This window comes from Salvia hispanica, chromosome 2 (assembly GCF_029641045.1).
Source record: "Salvia hispanica isolate PSC_SH4W2 chromosome 2, Shi_PSC_v1, whole genome shotgun sequence".
NCBI lineage: Eukaryota > Viridiplantae > Streptophyta > Magnoliopsida > Lamiales > Lamiaceae > Salvia > Salvia hispanica.
The window spans coordinates 39417807-39437028 of NC_142693.1; the positions used below are offsets into that span (position 1 = coordinate 39417807).

The 19222-nt window shown below is 41.7% G+C and overlaps 1 long non-coding RNA gene and 1 pseudogene across 1 annotated transcript; both read right to left on the bottom strand.

Moving 5' to 3' along the window:
- Positions 1–10774: 10774 nt before the first annotated feature.
- LOC148932381 (uncharacterized) lies at positions 10775–19181 on the bottom strand. Its single transcript, XR_016135842.1, has 3 exons — positions 18980–19181; positions 11489–11554; positions 10775–11022 (listed from the first exon to the last, which is right to left on the bottom strand). It is a non-coding gene; the product is annotated as an uncharacterized LOC148932381 (long non-coding RNA).
- LOC148932382 (uncharacterized) lies at positions 14290–17791 on the bottom strand (annotated as a pseudogene).
- Positions 19182–19222: the final 41 nt, after the last annotated feature.

Consider the following 19222-nt stretch of genomic DNA (forward strand, 5'->3'; position numbering starts at 1 on the left):
GGCGTATGCTCTGGCTCATTTCTGAAGAGGACCATAGTGTACAAGGAAAGATGTAGCGCTGGGAAGATGGCCAAGTCTGGGAAGCAGTACAGCTCAAGGGAGCTTAAAATGATTGCATGTGACAAGGAATTCCGCGCTTGTATCTATTCGATAGGATTTGAGTGGTTACTACAGCACAGCCAGGAGAGGGTACCCATGGATCTAGCAAGGGAGTTTTTCTCCACCATTCGTTTAGAAAAACACCACTGATCTTGATGCGGATTCAATAACGTTCAGGCTTTTTAATGAAGAATATGAGATGAGCATCCGGGAATGGTCTCTGCGGATGGGATTGTTTACCCAAGCCGAGGATGAAGAGGGGGCATGGAATGACAGGATGATCGGTGTGCCGAAGAATACACCGGGTTTCAAAGTACAAACGGCATGGGAACTGATCACTCACCCCAAGGCGGGAACGTTTAAGTCCAGCTACTCCAAAGCCTCTCACATCGAAGACCGAATTCTCCGCTTTGCTCAGACGTTTGTCAGTTACAACTTGATGGGAACCGCTAATTCAGCTCTTACAACTACCGACCTCTACTTCACATGGTGCATGGCGAAAGGCGTGAAGGTGCACCTAAGCTATTGGCTGGCTCAGGCATGCCACCAAATGACGAGCAACCATGCGCGTCATATGTATACCTGCCACCTTCTCGGCACCTACCTCCAACGAAACATAGAAATGAAGATTGTCAAGGCCGCTCCGTTGGTAGTCATGTGTGACCCCCCAGAGGTGTTCAGTGTTGATTATTTTTTCAACAAGGGGTTGCTGCAGACTCATGGCGCCAAGACCCTCTTCTACTCGTTAGGAGACAAGGTCAAAGCAGAGCCTGAGGAAGCCGAGGAAGCCATGCCAAGTGAAGAGGTTGAAGAGCTACGAAAGGAAGTCCAGGATGTGAAGAAGGAGATGCAGTTGATGAGGAAGGAAATGATAAAGGAACTTGGTGGGATCAGAAAGGAATTGAACGGGAATCGGGAGGAAGTGAAGACCCTGAGGGGCAACATTGCAGATTTGGCGGTGAAGTGCGCCAAACAAAATGAGCGAATGACTGAAGCGGTGGAGCTTTCAATGAAGATGTTGAAGTGGTTGCAGCAGACACTCCCCTTGACCCAGTCGAAGGTAACTCCTGGGTCCAACAGTGAGGTCAAGCAGCCCATCTAGAGTAGTCCCTCCGTCAAGCAACTGCAGCAATCGCTCAAGCAGTTGATCTCCTCGCCCGTTCCCAAACAAGTTCCAGCCCCATCTAAATCAAAGTCTATAGTGAGGAAGACAGTACCCGAACAGTCAGCACAGGAAGAGGAAGAGCTGGAGCAGCCAGCAAAGAAGAAAGTAAAGATGACCTGTCCCGGAATCCCACCCCAGTCTGGCTCTCGAGGGAGCCAGCCCCAGAAGGGAATCACCCCCCATGACCAAGTAACTTTTAATTTTCTTGCTTTCCGTTATCTGTTTTTTTTATATATTATTTCTGTTACCTTTTTGTGTTCTGTACTTGTCTGTGTCTTCTCCCACTTAGCCCACTGCGTGGTCTAAGTGTGAGAAGTTTGTATTTCCTGTTTGATGTGTTTTTCTCCCACTTAGCCCACTGCTTGGTCTAAGTGTGAGAAGTTTTTGTTTTTATAAACTGTTGATATTATTGCATTGATTTCTCTATTTCCCCCCTTCACGACGATGACTTGGGGACAAGCTTGAGTGAAGTGGGAGGGGGAGAGGAGTCAATGCACGAATTTGTCTGCATGTTAAGAGTCTTTAGGTCTAAGTTTTGTTGTGTCGCATGAGCCGGTGAATATAATACGGCATGATTCCCTTAGTGAAAGTAATTGAAAGTAGGAGGCATTTCAACTTAGAAGTTTTTTCCTTTAATAAGCCAAGTCAATCTGAGTGAAGTGAGAACGATGGAGGATGTCTTTGCTTACTTAGTTTCCAAGCCCTACTATAATAGCAAGTTATAAGCCTTAAATAACTTCGAGCTAACACATGTTTAAGGGCCGCCACTGAATGCTTAGGGAGAAGAGTTGTGAAGGAGACAAATATAGGAAATTGGGTTATGAAGGTATAAGCTGGACGAAGTCCGGGGTAAGGTGTTATAAGCTGGACGAAGTCCAGAAGAGAGGAGGAAATGGAGGAATAAGCTGGACAAGGTCCAGAGAAAAAAAAAAAAAAAAAAAAAAAGAGAGAGAGAATAAAAAGGAGAAAATAAAAAAATATATAAGGAGGAATAAGCTGGACAAAGTCCAGGGGGAAGTTGTCTAAAGGGTAGGAACAATAATAGCCTGACCCAGGAAAAAGGAGGAACTCTCATAACCCGACGATTCAGTGGTGTGGCAATAACTTAAGAGAGAATCGATCCTAACATCCCTGGTGAGGAATGAGTGATCAAGTGAATCCAACAATTGGGTAAGTAAAAGGGCTATCTTGACGAGCTGACAGATTGGCTAGGTAGAGGAAGGGAAATGGCCTATTTGGAGGAGTGCAACCTATTGGATTGACCTTAATCTTGTGGGGACGGTTGCCTAAAAGTTGAAGCTAGCTCATGCATATGTGTTTATGTGTTTATGAGTTTGCATGTTTTTTCTTAAACTTTTTAAGTTTTAAATTGTGTCTAGGTCTAGGAGTCTGTCTAGAGTCTAAAGAGTCGGTCAGGGGATAACCTTGCTTGAAATTCGCCTTATTCTTTTTCCTTTCTCTTGTCTTTATACTTGAGGACAAGTATGGTTTAAGTGTGAGCAGTTTGATAAGGCTAATTTCATGCATCGGTTATATGGTGAAAAGCGTTACATTTTGTTGGGTCTAACACGGTTTATAAGCCAGGTGTGTGACAGAATCACTAGATCAAGGAGGTGCTGAAGGAAACAATCTAGCGAAGGAAGAAAGTAAATATGAGCAGTATCTAAGGAAAAAGAAGGCGTGAAGGAGGGAGTCAGTAGCTGAGGGCAACAAAGTCTATCTATACCTCGCTGGGCCCCACTCCAACACCTATAAATAGAGGAGCATGCAACACACAAGAGGATATTATTTTTTTCGCTCACTCTTAGCTCACACACACAACACACACTTGGGAATGGAAGATCTGGGGTAGTTTCGGTTCCGAAGAGGTTTATTTCTTCAGAATTTCAGTCGCAACACCGTCCGCTTGAGGGCGAAGATACACTCTCTTTAAATTTAAGTTTGTTTTGCACTTTTACGGTCGAACTTCACTTTTGGGAATCGATTCGGTTGTTGATGCTATTGATTATCTATTCACTTCTATTTGTTTGCGTTTATCTGTGATATTTCAAGTTGATCCACGTAGATCCTGCTGTTGAGAGCTTATTTTTTAACAAGTTTTATGCCGATCTCTGTTTTTTCTGCGGTGGTACTCGATCTGGAAATTTGGTGATAGATCTGTGGTTTGTTGATTGATTGGAGGTTGTTGTTTAAATCTGAAGTTATGAAATGTTTCTTTTGGTTGGAGTTTGTGTCGGACGCTTGGATCCGGAGTGGATTTAGCATCTGAGGTTGGATCCAAAGTGAGGAGGTTGAGTTGTGCATGGATTTTGAGTTTTCCGCTTGCTTTCTATTTTACTTCGTCTAGCATCTGTAGATCTGTTTAGTTCTTCATCGTTACTCATTAAAATGGTTTAGATTCAGTCTGCTCTGTTTCGATTTGGTTCATGTTGTTTTTATTCTGAGTCTTTATGCAATTTGGTTGAAGAAGATGATGTCGCTGTTCGTTAGTACCAGAGTTAGTTGTTTTGCCAGCTTTTCGTCCGTACTCTGCTTTTCCAGTCATGGTCCCCACAGTCAGTTTGTTTCCCAGGTCTAGGTAATTAGAGTAGTTTCTTAGATCTAGTGATTGTTCGGGTAATTTCCGTGCATGCTTTTGTTGTTTCGCCTAGGTCTAGCTGTTAGCGTAGCAGTTTAAAATTCCCAAGTTAAGTTTATTTTCCTCAACCCAAGAAAAATGCGTGGCAGCAGCCAACCCCAAAAACAAGTCCAAATCCTTGAAAATGATTATTACGCATCCATCTCTGTGGGATCGATCCCTACTTCCCTATGCTAGGTTTAGTAAAGTGGTTGAGGATTTTGAAAGAGTGCTCTGTGTGTCCGACGACCAAGATTTTCCAACGACCAACGAGTTCCTAGACCGCGTGATCTAGAGGATTTGCTGGACCAAGGAAACCTGTTATATTCTTTCTGTGCGCACAGCGTGTTTACCAACACACACACCAATAGCTCTTTTCATCGTTCCTCTAGTTGAACAAAGTCTGCCCTCCTCCGTACGACGGTCGGCTTTGGGTGGGACGGTATCGCTTGTTATTGTAGTGGGTCCTACTTCCATCCCACCTCCGTTTCTCCTGGGAATGGCGTGGCGGGGCAGTGCCGGTGTGGTGTTTCCCGTGCTCCTCTCCTTTGGCATCGCCGCTTCAACGTCTAGCGCGAGGGCCAGTGCCTCCGGGTACGTGAGTCTCCCGCGGACGGCCAAGGCCATCTTAATCTCGGGTTTCAGACCCTCACGAAACTTGTCGGCTAGCTTCTCGTCGGTGTCAGCCTGCTCCGGCGCGTAGCGAGTCATATCACGAAGTGCGCGGTCGTACTCGGTCATAGTCAGGCGTCCTTATGTGAGGTTGTAGAATTCGGCGGCCTTTGCCTTGCGGTAGCTTTTTGGTATGTATTTGTCGTATATTTCGGCCTTTAAATCGTCCAACGTCATTCCATCCACTCGGTCCTGTGGCATGGTCTTTAGCTTGGTATCCCACCAAAAGTCGGCGGACCCAGTCAGTTGATGCGTCACGCAAAGCATCTTCTCTGCATCGTTGCATACCAAAGTTTTGAAGATGCGCTCTAGAGCGCGAACCCAGGTCTCTGCCCTTGCTGGTTCTCCTGTCCCGTCGAAGAGAGGGGGCTTTTGGTCTAGGAACAATTTTACAATTTCCCCATCTACTCGTGGAGGTGGTGGTGGCGGTCTCGGTTGCGTCACGCTCTCCTCTTCCGAAGCTTGGGAAGTAGATTCCTGGTTCACACGTCCTACGTTGCGTCTAGGCGGCATTCTGATTCATTTTCACTCGAGTCGTTAGCGCACTTATTCAGTTCTAATAGTGATGATTATACTTGAAAGAAAACGTATGGTCCCTTCTACAAGTAAGGTTCAAGAAATGACCACACAATAACATTGTAAGAAAAACAGTTGCGCAAGAAAAGACATAACAAAGTTGCACAACAAGATGAAAAGATACTTGGAAGAAAAAAAATAGAATGGACAAGTATATTCTCGCAATCAAGGTAGAAAAGTGTAGAAGTAACTCATTGCGAGGTAAGATAATAAAAGGTTCGAATTTCCCCATAAATCTCAAAAAATGGTTTCAACATGGTCTTAATACAACGAACGAAAAGGAATAATGCAAAAGCAAAAGGAAAAACTAAAGTAAATAAAGGTTCTACAATTCTTCAAAACATGGGGAAAGGAAAACAAAAATCACTATTCGACCACTATTCCTCTCCGCCCTCATCCTCTTCCGGTTCTTCCGACTCTCCAATACCTTTTTCGTTCGATTTCTCTCCCTTCTCCGCGGGTCCCATCTCCTCGTCTTTCTTCCCGTCGCTTAGGGGCGAAGGAATTGAGGTGAGCATCTCTTCGACCTCTCTTATGATTCTTCGAGGGGCTGAAATACGCATCCTAAGTGTCTTCCTTCGGGGAACGCGTGCGAGGTGCGGCTCCTCGTCATCGCGATACTTCATTCGACGCGCTGCCCCTGGCGAGTACCATTGCGTTGGCGGATGGAGTGGAGGTCCGTCAACTGCGGCAGACATGGCCGGAAGTAGGACTCCCATTAGGCCGACGAAGTCTCCTCGAGGCGTGTATTTGGGTGGGCTAAACCAGGTGTAGGACACTGAGGCTTGAGCGGTCCACTCACTCCAAGGGGAAGGTAGCATATGGATAAGTCGCATGATTCTCTCGTGATGGGTAGTTCCATACGCGTAAGCGTCCAGCCAGTGATCGTAGAAATCGGTGACGAAGTTCAGGAGGAACTGTTTTCCGTCCCATTCCAGCTCTCTATAGCGCTCCACCGGAAAGTTCCTATTTTTGGCGTAACGGCGACGCATAAGGGCATGATAGGGTTGAACCATCTACAAAAGAAAGAAAGGAAAGCAGAAGTCAGCACCGTCACAAGGGGTGGAAAGGAATAACAAGTGTGTGGGTTCAAAAGGTGCTGTGAAAAGATGGTTTGTGTGAAAGAAAAAAAATATCAAAAGATGGTGGTACGAAGATAGTAACGCCGAGAGTTTTCGTTCCTAAAGCAACTATTCGCGCGTTTCCTTTCACGTTTCGTCGAGTCCTTATATACACTAATTGTTCGTACTAGTCATTCCGCATTTCTAGTGTTGATATGAGCGTTGTGATCGTATAACTAAGTCATGCTAAGTAGTTCAAGTCTATGCGTTGCAACATCGTAACATAACCTCATGTAATCACATTTCGCATTTCACAAGTTCACGAGTTCACATACACTATTCAACGAATCAAAAATCAAGAAGCATCGCTTCACATTCACAAAATATCGCTAACACTTATGGCATGCTTTTCATTTTCATAAAAATAACATCTCCCACCGAAATTTCCAAGAGCGTAATATTTTCAATCAAAAGCCATAGTAATAATTTGGTACCTCTTTCTTCGTGGTTGAACGGGACGAGTTGCGGTGTTGAGCCTTCCGTATTTAGTGCGTTAGTAAATGATTACAAGGATAGATTTAAAATTTCGAAAAGACTCTTGGGTCCAGAGCGGAAAGAACTGAGGCTCTGATACCATCTGTGACGACCCGCCCTCCTAGGGTACAATAAATTCGGCGGTCGCCACCTGGACCACATAAATGCGACAAGAGACGAGGCTAGGGTTTCATTTAAAGAGTTTTGACCTAGGTATTAAGCGAGTAATAAGATAACAGTTTAATCAAGAGGAGACAATGAAGAGGAGATAACATTGATGACGATCAAAGTCAAGGGATTAACAAGAAAGTCAAAGGGGAAAAGATATCATAACTACGATCCAAAACAAGGGTTCGACATAAATCCAACAAAACCACAACAAGTCTCAATCTTCTAACTCAACGGGAAAATAAGTTCAAGATAACTGTATGACACCAAAAGATACTAAAGTGTTCAAAAACTCAGTGGAAACGATCAAGAGAAAAGTGAAGCCATGTATGAAGACACACCTACACTCGGAGTTCAAAATGTTCATCTTATTCAATTAATGTGATCAACACCCGCCACCGCTCGTCGCCATTCAACCTGCACATAAGGAAAACACATGCAGGGCTGAGTATTTTGAAATACCCAGTGAACTCGTTGCCAAAACATTTTATTTAACAAGTTATGTCACCCTTACCAAAGTGAACTCGAGTTTTAAGCAGTTATAAAAGAATATCACGAGTATCACCAAAATAATTTCTTAGACTGGCCAGTCAAACATCTCCCCGCTTTTCACATCAATAATCACAATCTCATCATTCTCATAGTGCGACGAAAGTGTGGCCACACTTTTCGCCCACGAGACTGGCCGACTGGCAAGGACGGCTCTCGATCCCACCGTGTACACAGCCTGGTAAGGTTTGCGGCCCGTACTCAGACCCGAATTCGTTTATTCATAGCCACTGTAGCCTAATGGAGCGTACTCGCAAACTAGGCATCAGGCACACAATATCATCAAAACAATCACAAGCATGGCATAACGTTTCAAACCACCCTTATAACACCAATCAACATTTTGTAAGAATTTAAGAGAGTTTAAGAATAAAGCCCACCTCGACTGCTTAGATTTCAAGTATGTTCTTTCCCTTTGTTATCCTGCTTCGCAACCGAGGTTTCACCTTTATCATCACGCATGTACATACCATGTATTAGTCCTAACATAATTTCCTAAATCATGCATGCCTCACGTTTCCCTTTTCCCATCGATTTATCTTAATATCATCAATCAAAATCAAGTCATATTCATCACATAAATTCATTCGCATCTTAACTCTAGATCTATCATCAACATATATCACACAGGAGAATTTTGCCAACGCAACACACACACACACACCATACGCACACACACACACCATACGCGCACACACACACACACACCATACGCACACACACACACGTTGCACACACACACATGCACACATATATTCCATATTCCCTTTTATCCCACTTTCACTCATTCAAGATGCATGAGAGTTCAAGAATATCGATTAATCGGTTAAATGAAGGAGAATTAATATAAGAATACCTTTTTAGAGAAAAAGGAACGGTAGAAACGAAGTAAAAACTTGTTCTTCAAAAATCTTGAGGCCCAAACTCAAATTCTTCTCAAAAGATGAAGGATTAATGGAGAAAAGTAGAAGAAAATTGAGAGAGAGTGAAGAGAGGGAGAGGGGGCGAAAATTTAGGGTAGGGGGCGAAAATTATGACGGCTAGGGTTAGGTTTTTGGCTTCTTATTTATAGAGTTCAATAAGATCTTTAGGTAAATAAATAGAATATTTGGAAAGATTTTATTCTCCACAATTAAATAGAATAAATATTGTGGAGTAGGGAAGAAGAAATACCAAAAATAATCTCTAGGGCAAAATCATGGAACTTTCGAAAATAGTGGCTTTTTTAATTAGCCAAGATTTCGTTTTGTATATTTTTCGGAGTAGAATAAAATATAACAGAGCAAAATAAAATAAAAATCCTCCCCATTTTAATAGGTAGTAGGCGTGTAGTATAGGTTTTAAATAAGGAATGGATTTTGAATATTAACTAAAATAAGATATGGCAAGATCTCCTTGAGGTATGGTAAGATTTGTTAGAATATTTAATTATAGGTATGGAAGGAAATCAATAAGGGATCAATTAAACAAGTAAGTTAATTCTTCCTTCCCAAAATGGGTGATTTTTTAAAATCACCAAGAAATAAGGGGGTGTCGATTTTTCTCAATAAAATAGGAAATAATTGGATTTTGGATTTAATTTGGATGAATATCCCAAGAATTAAATTAAATCCGGAAAAATAGGATTTTTCTCAAATAAAATGAGGGGTTGTCGAAAATTCAAGAAAATTAGGTGATGGAAAATATCCTAATAATCTCACTCACCCATAAAAATTTAATTATCACAAAATTTCACCTTTAATTCAAGTATTCACATGCCACGTCATATAGTCAACAAGTTTGACTTTTCAAACTTCCAACGCAACCCTAGACTCGACTCGGTCATAATTTCGTTCCTCAATAAGTTCACGTCTCCTAAGTCATAAATTAGGAACTTAAATTCTCGGCTCTAAATTTAGGGTTCGAAAATATGGGGTGTTACAGGTTGCTTGTTTTGGATCAACTATTCTAAGAGAGTTGTAGATTACTTCCTCCGTCCTCAAAGAATATGCACTTTGGGTTCGTCACGAATTTTTTTTAATACAAAATTGATAAAATAAGAGAGAGGTAGAGAGAAAAAGTAGTTAAAGTATGGTTAGGGGAAATAGGTCCCACCTCATTAGAGAGAGAAAAATTTCCAATATTGGAAAGAGTGCATATTATTGTAGGGAGGAGGGAGTATAATTTTATTCCACCACGGACTAGCTAGAGTGGTCGATGGAAATGGGAGTATATCTTTGGGGCTGCTACTTTTTATACTAGGCCATACTATTGGTTCAAGTAAATAGCATAAATGGTAGTGCTGGGTTGAGGTTTTTATTTAGTTGAGCCAGTTGTGAAGGAGAGCAAATATTGGGCTGGAGAATTTTAAACCAAGGATTTCTCCATGCACGATTTTCGAGAAATTGGAATGCAAGGACAAGTTAAGATTTTAAGTGAAAGAGGTGGGCCATTCGTTTTTAACATGTTCATTCTCGTGAATACTGTTAGTCCGTTATTCCTGGATCTCTTTTAGGATATACGGTGAAGATCCTTCTTGGATATGTGCAAGAATTTTATGGTTTATATACATTTGTTCATAGTCTTTGAACTTGGTAACACTCCTGGTTTATTATTTTTAGATTTTAACGTTTAGATTGATATCTTAAAAAGATTGATAATACTAGTTTGGATTTTTTGGGGCTTTAATTTAAGTTCAAAACACATCAACAAACAAAATTAATCATTCAAAGTTCCATTAAAATAGTACTCCTAAGAGCTTTATTGCACTTACATCAAATATTAAAAAATCATGCCAAATCCAAAGATGACAAATTTATGAAAACCCATGCCTTATTCAAACATGTAGTAACTATTTTGGATCAATAACTTCAGCTGGTCGACAACACTAAGTTGGAATCCGTATGAAAGACGACCAAAGTGTACTCATGCACATTACGAACCTGAGCGGGGTCATTATAATAAGTGGTAATCATAACATAACCGGTGGCCATCCTAAAGGCGCCGGTGCCGGCCACGATGGAAACCTCCCTTAACTCTGCGCCCAACGGGTTCCGGCCGAGAATGCTAAGCGTGCTGCCCTCGAACTCCCCCGTGGTGAACACAAGGTTGAGGACCATCGCGAGAGCCTGCTCGCTGAGGTTGGCCAGCGCCACGGTCCCCTGCATCCGCCCCAGCTCCCCGGACTCTAGCTCGGGCCCGGACGTGACGGGGTTGTCCAGCACCAGTACTGTCAAGACCGCCCTTTCTAGGGTTAATAAATGCGGGAGGTCGCGACCAATGGCAGTTTAAGAAAGGAGAATTTTCTAGGGTTTCAATAAAGAGTTTGACAAAGATAATCAATATTCAAATGTCGAGGGAAAAAAAATCAGAGTAAATGCTTAGGTTTAAAATCCAAGGTCAACAATTATCATCATTTATAATTCAAGAGGAAAAAAAGGGGGTTCACACTATAATTGTGAAAAATAGTATTATCTCAGCGGAAGCATCCAAGAGTAAGAGTGACGCTATGTATGAAGACACGGCGCCCCTCGGAGTTCAAAATAAATCCAACAATGATTAAGGTTCGACTCAACACCACCCCAAGCTCGTCGCCGCTCAACCTGCACATAAGGAAAAACATATGCAGGGCTGAGTACTATAAAAATACTCAATGGACTATGCCGAAAACAAGTTACAAAAATAATATTTATCATGCCAATAAGTAACCATCGGGGTTTTAATTTTGAAAAGGCCCGAGGCACTAAAAATCATATCCATTGTCAAAAGTCGACTGATCAGTCATTTTCCCATAGACGTTTACCATATCTGCTCATACATGGCTTGGAATGTGGCCACAAACCAAGCCACTAGACCGGCCAACCCGTACGCTGACACACGGTCTACCATAGGTGTACACTAATCCAAGTAGGGTTTGCGGCCCTACAAGGACCCGAATTCGATTTAAACAATAAATGGCTACAACCATCTCAGATAGGCACGTTAAAATTTAACAAGGCATGATAAACACAAATTTCATCCCTTTGATAAAAGCATTTAGGACAACGTCCTTATTTAAAAAAAGCCCACCTCGAAGCGCTTAATTCCCAACTATATTCTTCCCCTTGGTTTCACGTCTCGCAGCCAAGATATCACCTTTAGATATTAAATAACACACATGTCAACATAAGGAATCAAGCACTAGATAAGATGCATGCTTCCTAAGGCTTCAATTATTTTCTTGATAAGATTATGAATTCTTCTCGATTAGAACTTGGTCTTTTGGATTAAATTCGGATTTAATTAACTCCGTCCCAGCTCTTAGAATTATTTAAAACAGCTCGACAAGAAAGAAAAACAAAGCAGCCCAACTCAAATAAAAAAAAAGCCCAAAAGGTAAACACCAACTAATCCAACAAATTGAATATTTCAATCCATTCTATTTGTAACTCATATCAATTTAAAAAGAAGTTTAAATAAAACAATCAAATGCACTTTTGTCACACTCCCAAAACCATACGTACTCCTTACATTCCATTTTGCAAATATCACCACTTAATATACTCACCAATTAAACTCACGTACATACATCTAGGGGTGGGTCGATACGATATATCGTATCGAAAACGTTGTATCGTGTATCATATCAAAAATATCGATATGAAAGAATTTCATATCGTTATCGTATCGAAAGTTTCGATATATCGAACTTTCGATATAAAAAAATTGCATATCGTTATCATATCGATATTTCGATATATCGTATCGAAATTCGATATATCGTTAAATATCGATATATCGTTAAATATCGATATATCGTTAAATATCGATATATATCGGGTTTAGGGTTTAGGCCCTAAATTTCGATATATATCGATATATATCGAAAATATAATATCGATATATATCGAAAATATCGATATATTGAAAATTTTCGATATATATCGTATTTTCGATATAAAACGATATATCGCGATATAAGGAAATTCATATCGTTATCGTATCGAAAGTTTTCGATACGATATCGTATCGTATCGAAAATTACAATATATCGAAAATACGATAATTTTTCGATATTTTTCAATACGATACGAGCAATATATCATTTTTTCGGTATTTTTCCCTAGCCCTACATACATCTGCCACTTCTCCTATTTCCACAAAAATTGTCGTCTGCTCCCTCTCTCTCCTTCTATTGTATTTTCAAAATAACATAACCAAATTTCTCAAATTGCAGCAATCAAGAATTGAAGATTTTATAGGCGCATACACCAATTCTGTTCGCTCTCACTAAAAGATCAAAACAAGATCCCAAAACAGAACTCGCCGGTTTCCCCAGTTCGCTGTGGTGCAACGCTGCCGGCTCCAATTCGTCGCTCGCACCCACCGCCGTCGCCCGGCGCCGCAGCAGCTGCTGTGTCGCCGCTCCGGCGGCCTCAAACTCATCCCCGATTCACCCCGAACAACCCCGCAAGGTAAGTTCTAAATTTTCGATTAAAAGTTTGATCTTTTACTTGGTTTGCTTCGATTATGCGATGGTACCGGATCGGGGCTTCCGGCGGTAGGAACAGCAACCGAGATCGCACCAATACGCAAGGAACTGCTAGCAGGGGACGAGAGAGTAGAAGAAGAAGCTAGTTGCATTAATTCGTAAATGTTGAGTGTTTACAATGAAAGAAACAGCTTATATATTGAGAATACAGCTAACTAACTTCCAACTAACTATAACAAACTTCTAATCCTTCTAATCCTCTGCGGACGCGTGCATGTGAAGATATGATCCTTGCTCCCAACATCCACGTGTGCATATATCTATGCACCCGTTTCATTTAATCACCTATTGCATTTATTCTCATAGTGGCCCAATGGATCAAGACTTGTGTTGCCGGTCGATTGCCTCGCTTAATCAAACGCCTATCCAAAATCTGAACAGGCTCCATGAAAGAAGAGTTACCTGCAGTAGGAAGAGTACCATGCAGTTGAGAGAGAGGTCCTATCTTCTTCTTCAATTGGGACACATGGAACACCGGGTGTATCTTTGAATCGGCAGGAAGAAGAAGTTTGTAAGCAACTTCACCGAACTTATCCACCACTTTGAATGGACCGAAGTACCTCGGGCTGAGTTTCTGGAATTGGCGGTCGCGTAAAGTGTTTTGACGATAAGGCTGGAGCTTCAAATATACCCAATCACCGATTTGAAACGACCTCTCCGAACGGTGTTTGTCGTGTTGCTGCTTCATGCGACGCTGAGCACGACCAAGATGGTGCTTGAGGACCTCCATCATCGCATCCCTCGCCATTAGGCTCGTATTAACATCATGCACAGCCGAATCACCTTTGAAATATGGAATATGGATAGGAGCAGGGTATCCATACAGAGCTTCGAAGGGGGTGGTCTCTATAGCAGAGTGAAATGAAGTGTTATACCAAAACTCAGCTAGACTTAGCCACTTACTCCAGTCAGCTGGCTGATCACCACACATACACCTCAAATAAGTCTCTAAACAACGATTAACCACCTCAGTTTGGCCATCGGTTTGAGGGTGGTATGCCGTAGACATGTTCAGTTCGACTTCTTGAAGTTTGAAAAAATCTGACCAGAATTTGCTGAGGAAGACCTTATCTCTGTCACTAATAAGGATAGTAGGTAGGCCATGGAGCTTAAAAACATAATCCAAGAAAGCTTGAGCCACCGTAAGAGCAGTATAAGGATGGCTGAGGCTCATGAAGTGAGCATATTTAGTAAGACGATCAACCACAACCAAAATTATAGATTTCCCATTGGATAGAGGGAGTCCTTCAATGAAATCCATGCTGACCTGGGACCAAGCTTCATCAGGGATAGGTAATGGCTGTAGAAGTCCCGGGTAAGCACTATTATCATACTTAAATCATTGACACACATCACATTCACGAATATACTGCCTGATCTGTTTCTCCATGTTAGGCCAATAGAAGAGTGAAGAGAGCCGTTTATAGGTAGCATGTATTCCCGAGTGTCCCCCAGAACTCGAATCATGGAATAGGTGAACAATTTGAAGCCTCAGGTTCTGATCATTGCCCACCACTAATCTTCCTTTTCTTCTAAGTTGATCTCCAATCCAAGAGTATTTGGAGTTCATTTGTGGATCCTGCTGCAGCTCATCAATTATGGCTTTTAGTTGAGGATCAGAGGTCCAGGTTGCTTGAACCAAGGGATATAGATCAGTTGAGACAGAAGTAATTGCCATACAGAAAACCTCAGAAGAATGCACTCTAGAAAGTGCATCAGCTACTACATTCTCCACGCCCTTCTTATACGTAATTTCAAAATCAAAGGCCATTAGTTTGGATAGCCAACTGAGTTGGCCCGGGGTTGTCAATTTTTGTTGCATCAGATGGCTGAGGGTCTTATGATCTGTTCTGACCTCAAAAGGACCCGAACTCAAATAATGTCCCCAATAAGTAACAGCAAATACAATTGCAAGTAACTCCTTGTCATAAACTGATAGACTCTTGTGTTTGGGACCAAGAGTTTTACTAATGAAAGCAAGGGGGTGGCCCTCTTGCATTAAAACAGCTCCAATCCCATAGCTTGAAGCGTCGGTCTCCACCACAAAAGGCAAGGAAAAATCAGGCAGGCTTAATACTGGAGGAGACATCATGGCCCTTTTGAGTTCTAAGAAGGCCTGTTCAGCCTTGCTATCCCAATGGAAAGCATCTTTTCTCAGTAAATCAGTGAGGGGTTTGCATATGAGACCATAGTTCTTAATAAATTTCCTGTAGTAACCTGTAAGGCCTAAGAACCCTCTGAGTTTTGATACATCATTAGGAGCAGGCCAATCCTGCATGGCTTTCAACTTTTTTGGATCAGTAGAGACTCCCTGCTCTGAAATGATATGGCCCAAGTACTCTATCTTGGTTTTAGCAAATTCACACTTGCTTTCTTTAGCAAATAAGGAGTGTTCTTTCAGCTTTTCAAAAACCAACTGCAAATGGCTCAAGTGAGCATCTACACTGCCACTGTAGATTAAAATGTCATCAAAGAAAACCAATACAAACTTCCTTAGAAAGGGTCTGAAGATATCATTCATTAGACCTTGAAAAGTGGCTGGGGCATTAGTAAGCCCGAATGGCATCACCGCAAACTCGTAGTGACCATCATGGGTCATAAAAGCTGTTTTAGACACATCCTCTTCCACCATTCTGATCTGATGGTAACCAGCTCTTAAGTCAATCTTAGAAAAAACCGTAGCTCCCTTTAATTCTTCTAGTAGTTCATCAATTAAAGGGATAGGATACTTATCCTTTACTGTTACCTTGTTTAGCCTTCTGTAGTCCACACACATTCTCCATGACCCATCCTTCTTTTTCACCAACACAACCGGAGAAGAGAAGGGACTACAGCTAGGTCTAATGAATCCTTGTTGTAATAGATCAGCAACTTGTTTCTCAATAACATTTTTCTGGATAGCCGAGTGCCTATAAGGTCTGGAGTTAACAGGTGTAGCTCCAGGATTAATTTTGTGGTTGTGTGATCGCATAGGAGGCAAAGAAGTAGGCTCAGCAAAAACTGCCCTCTGCTCCTCTAAAAATAGTTGTATTTGTTGAGGAGTTTCAATGTTCATCTCCTTTTCTTTATCTATAGCCTTCTCCTATGTGCCCTCTTCCATGTTCACTTTAATGCAGCATAGTTGAATACCATCCCCCTGATGTAGAAGCTTATCCATTTCTTTCTCTGAAACAGTATGCACCTTCTGCTCATTGGAACCCCCTCTCAAAAAGTGCCTTCTCCCATTCAAGTGGAAGTCCATTGTTAGATTTTTAAAATCCCAGTGGATTTGTACCCAAGGTTTCCAGCCATTGTATGCCTAACACCATATCACAGTTACCCAATCGAAGCAGAAGTACATCAGTAGAGAACGTGGTCCCCCTCAATGTCCACTTTAGCCCTTTACACATTGAGTTGCATTCCAAACGGTTACCATCAGCTACATCAACCATAACCGGATGAACTGGAGTCAATAGCAAGCCCATTCTCTTGGCTAACTGGAGATCTAAGAAGTTATGAGTACTCCCTGAGTCAATGAGAATATGAATAGCCTTCTTACCCACTCTACCGGTTACTCTCATAGTTCTAAACCCCTTCGAAGAAGAGCCACAGATAGCATGAATAGAAATTAGTGGATTCTCTTCCTCAGTAAATTCCTCCTCTTGTACCTCTTCATTATGAATCACTTCCCTCACACCATCATCAATCTCAAGCAGATACAATTGTTTTCTAACACAACGGTGTCCTCTTTCAAATTTTTCATCACAACCATAGCACAATCCTTTTGCTCTCTTATCTGCCATCTCCTCATCAGTAAGTAGCCTCTTATTTTTGAAAGCAGGTATACTAGGAGTTGGAAGGAGTGGTGTAGAGTAGTTATTAGGCTTAGAGTCAGTAGTACTAAACCTCCTAGCACTCTGAGAAAACCCCTCCTTAACTGGATTTGAGAATTCTTGTAATCTAGCTAAGGCATACGCATGAACTAGTGTTTGAGGCATAAACATTCTCACAGCCTTTTGCACAAACGGTTTCAGTCCATTAATGAAGTGACTTATAGCATACGATTCAGAGAGTGACACCCGACCAAGCAACAATTCAAATCGATCGTGATAATCAGTAAATGAACCTGTTTGCTTCAAGGCCAGTAGTTCAGTCATTGGATCACCGAGCAGTTGATCTCCAAAGCGACCTTCTAGAGCTTGCAGAAACAATGGCCAAGGCACAGACATTGCTCGATCCTGATATTTCGACCAATTTTGAAACCATAGCAGAGCTCTGCCTTCAAAGTTGATCACCGCCAGTCGAACTTTGGCCTCCTCCGGTGTCAGATCCACCGTGAAGAAGTGATCACAGCGTAGTATCCAGCCAGCTAGATCCTCACCGGTGAAAATTGGAAATCCAACTTTAGATTGTCGAGTAGCAAAGTATTGAGGACCTTGAGGACGAAGCGCAGCACCTCCGATCCCCTGCCCAGCTGGATTCGCCACAAAGCGCGTCATCATCTCATTTTGTTGTAGCTGGAGAGCGAGAAGTTCCTCGCGAAGCTCCTTCAATGTGAGATCACGCGTACCATCCGATTGTTCGCGCAGCCTATCGAGCTCCTCTCGCCGACGATCAGCATCGGCTACTTTCGTGGAGAACTCAGCCATGGCGGTCGTGAACATCTCTTCCAATCGGCGGAAATCGCCGGAACGAGTGTCCACCATGTCAGGCACCAGATCGGAAGGACTGATACCACTTGGTACCGGATCGGGGCTGCCGGCGGTAGGAACAGCAACCGAGATCGCACCAATACGCAAGGAACTGCTAGCAGGGGACGAGAGAGTAGAAGAAGAAGCTAGTTGCATTAATTCGTAAATGTTGAGTGTTTACAATGAAAGAAACAGCTTATATATTGAGAATACAGCTAACTAACTTCCAACTAACTATAACAAACTTCTAATCCTTCTAATCCTCTGCGGACGCGTGCATGTGAAGATATGATCCTTGCTCCCAACATCCACGTGTGCATATATCTATGCACCCGTTTTATTTAGTCACCTATTGCATTTATTCTCATAGTATTTCATGCATCATGCGATTTATCGATTTGATTTCAGATTGTGTTTATCAGTAGTGTATGATGTGTAGATGCAGCAGTATGAAAGTCAGATTTGGGTGAGAGAGGTATATACCTTCAACAACAGCTAACACAAATGGCTTGGCTTAACAGTAGGATTGTGACTTATGTTTCCTCCTCACTGAATTTGGTCCCGATTTCTGTCAGAAAATGGATTTCAAAGTGACTTATGTGTCAAAGTGAATTTATCTTGTGAGAAGGAACATGAAAAGATGATTACCGTAATGGAATAAGAATTGGGTGGGAAGAATGATCATGAACTCTCCTCCTCCGCCTTGAGAGAAAGATTTTGTGATTCAAAAGTGAATTGATAGTGAGAATTTGTGTGAGGCGGAGAGATTAGGGTATGGAGATTAATATACTGCGCAGCAACGTGAGTGTATAATTGATGAGGTTTAATTTTGGAAGGATTTCATAGAGATTGGAACGATTATGCAGGGGTGAAAAAAAAAGGGGGAGTAATTTGGGTAATTGATTTCACAATCAATTTGAATAAATTGCTGCCTTGATATTTGCAGGTTGGAAAAGGAAAATCACGGTAGAGGGGAAGAGATTATTTGGTGTAGAATTTAATTTATTTGGGCTCAAGACCCTTTGTATTTCATTTAAATTGTGTAACCCACAATTTATTTTCCACAAGATTAAATTTGTGTTACTATTTATTTAGTTTATCGGATCCAACACGGAATTGAATCTAATAAATATTTCTCACGAAAAGTAATTATTAATATATACAAAATTAATTTCGTCAACGCACTTTCAAACCCTAAATCAAATTAGGTCACAGGAATAGCAAATAACCATTTCATTCGTCATTTAATCCATGGATTTCTAGGCATTTAATCCATGGATTTCTAGGCATTAAAAACATTAGATGCAAAAATTTTACGGTTCAAAAATTAGGGTCCAAAAAGTGGGGCGTTACAAGTACCATCCCGAATGCCGACGGCAGAACGTCGGTTAGGTTGCTTTCCGCTACGCGCCAGATGGTGGGGATGTCGCCGCCGATGATGTCGTCGGTTAGGATTAGAACGAGCTTCTGCTTCTCCATACTCAGCTTTGTTTTGGGGTTTTTGGGATAATGAACTCTTTTTGCTACCTAGAATGTTTATATAAATGGAAAAGATAATTTAAAGTCCGCCTCATCACACTAGAAGAGAATTCTGTTCACAAT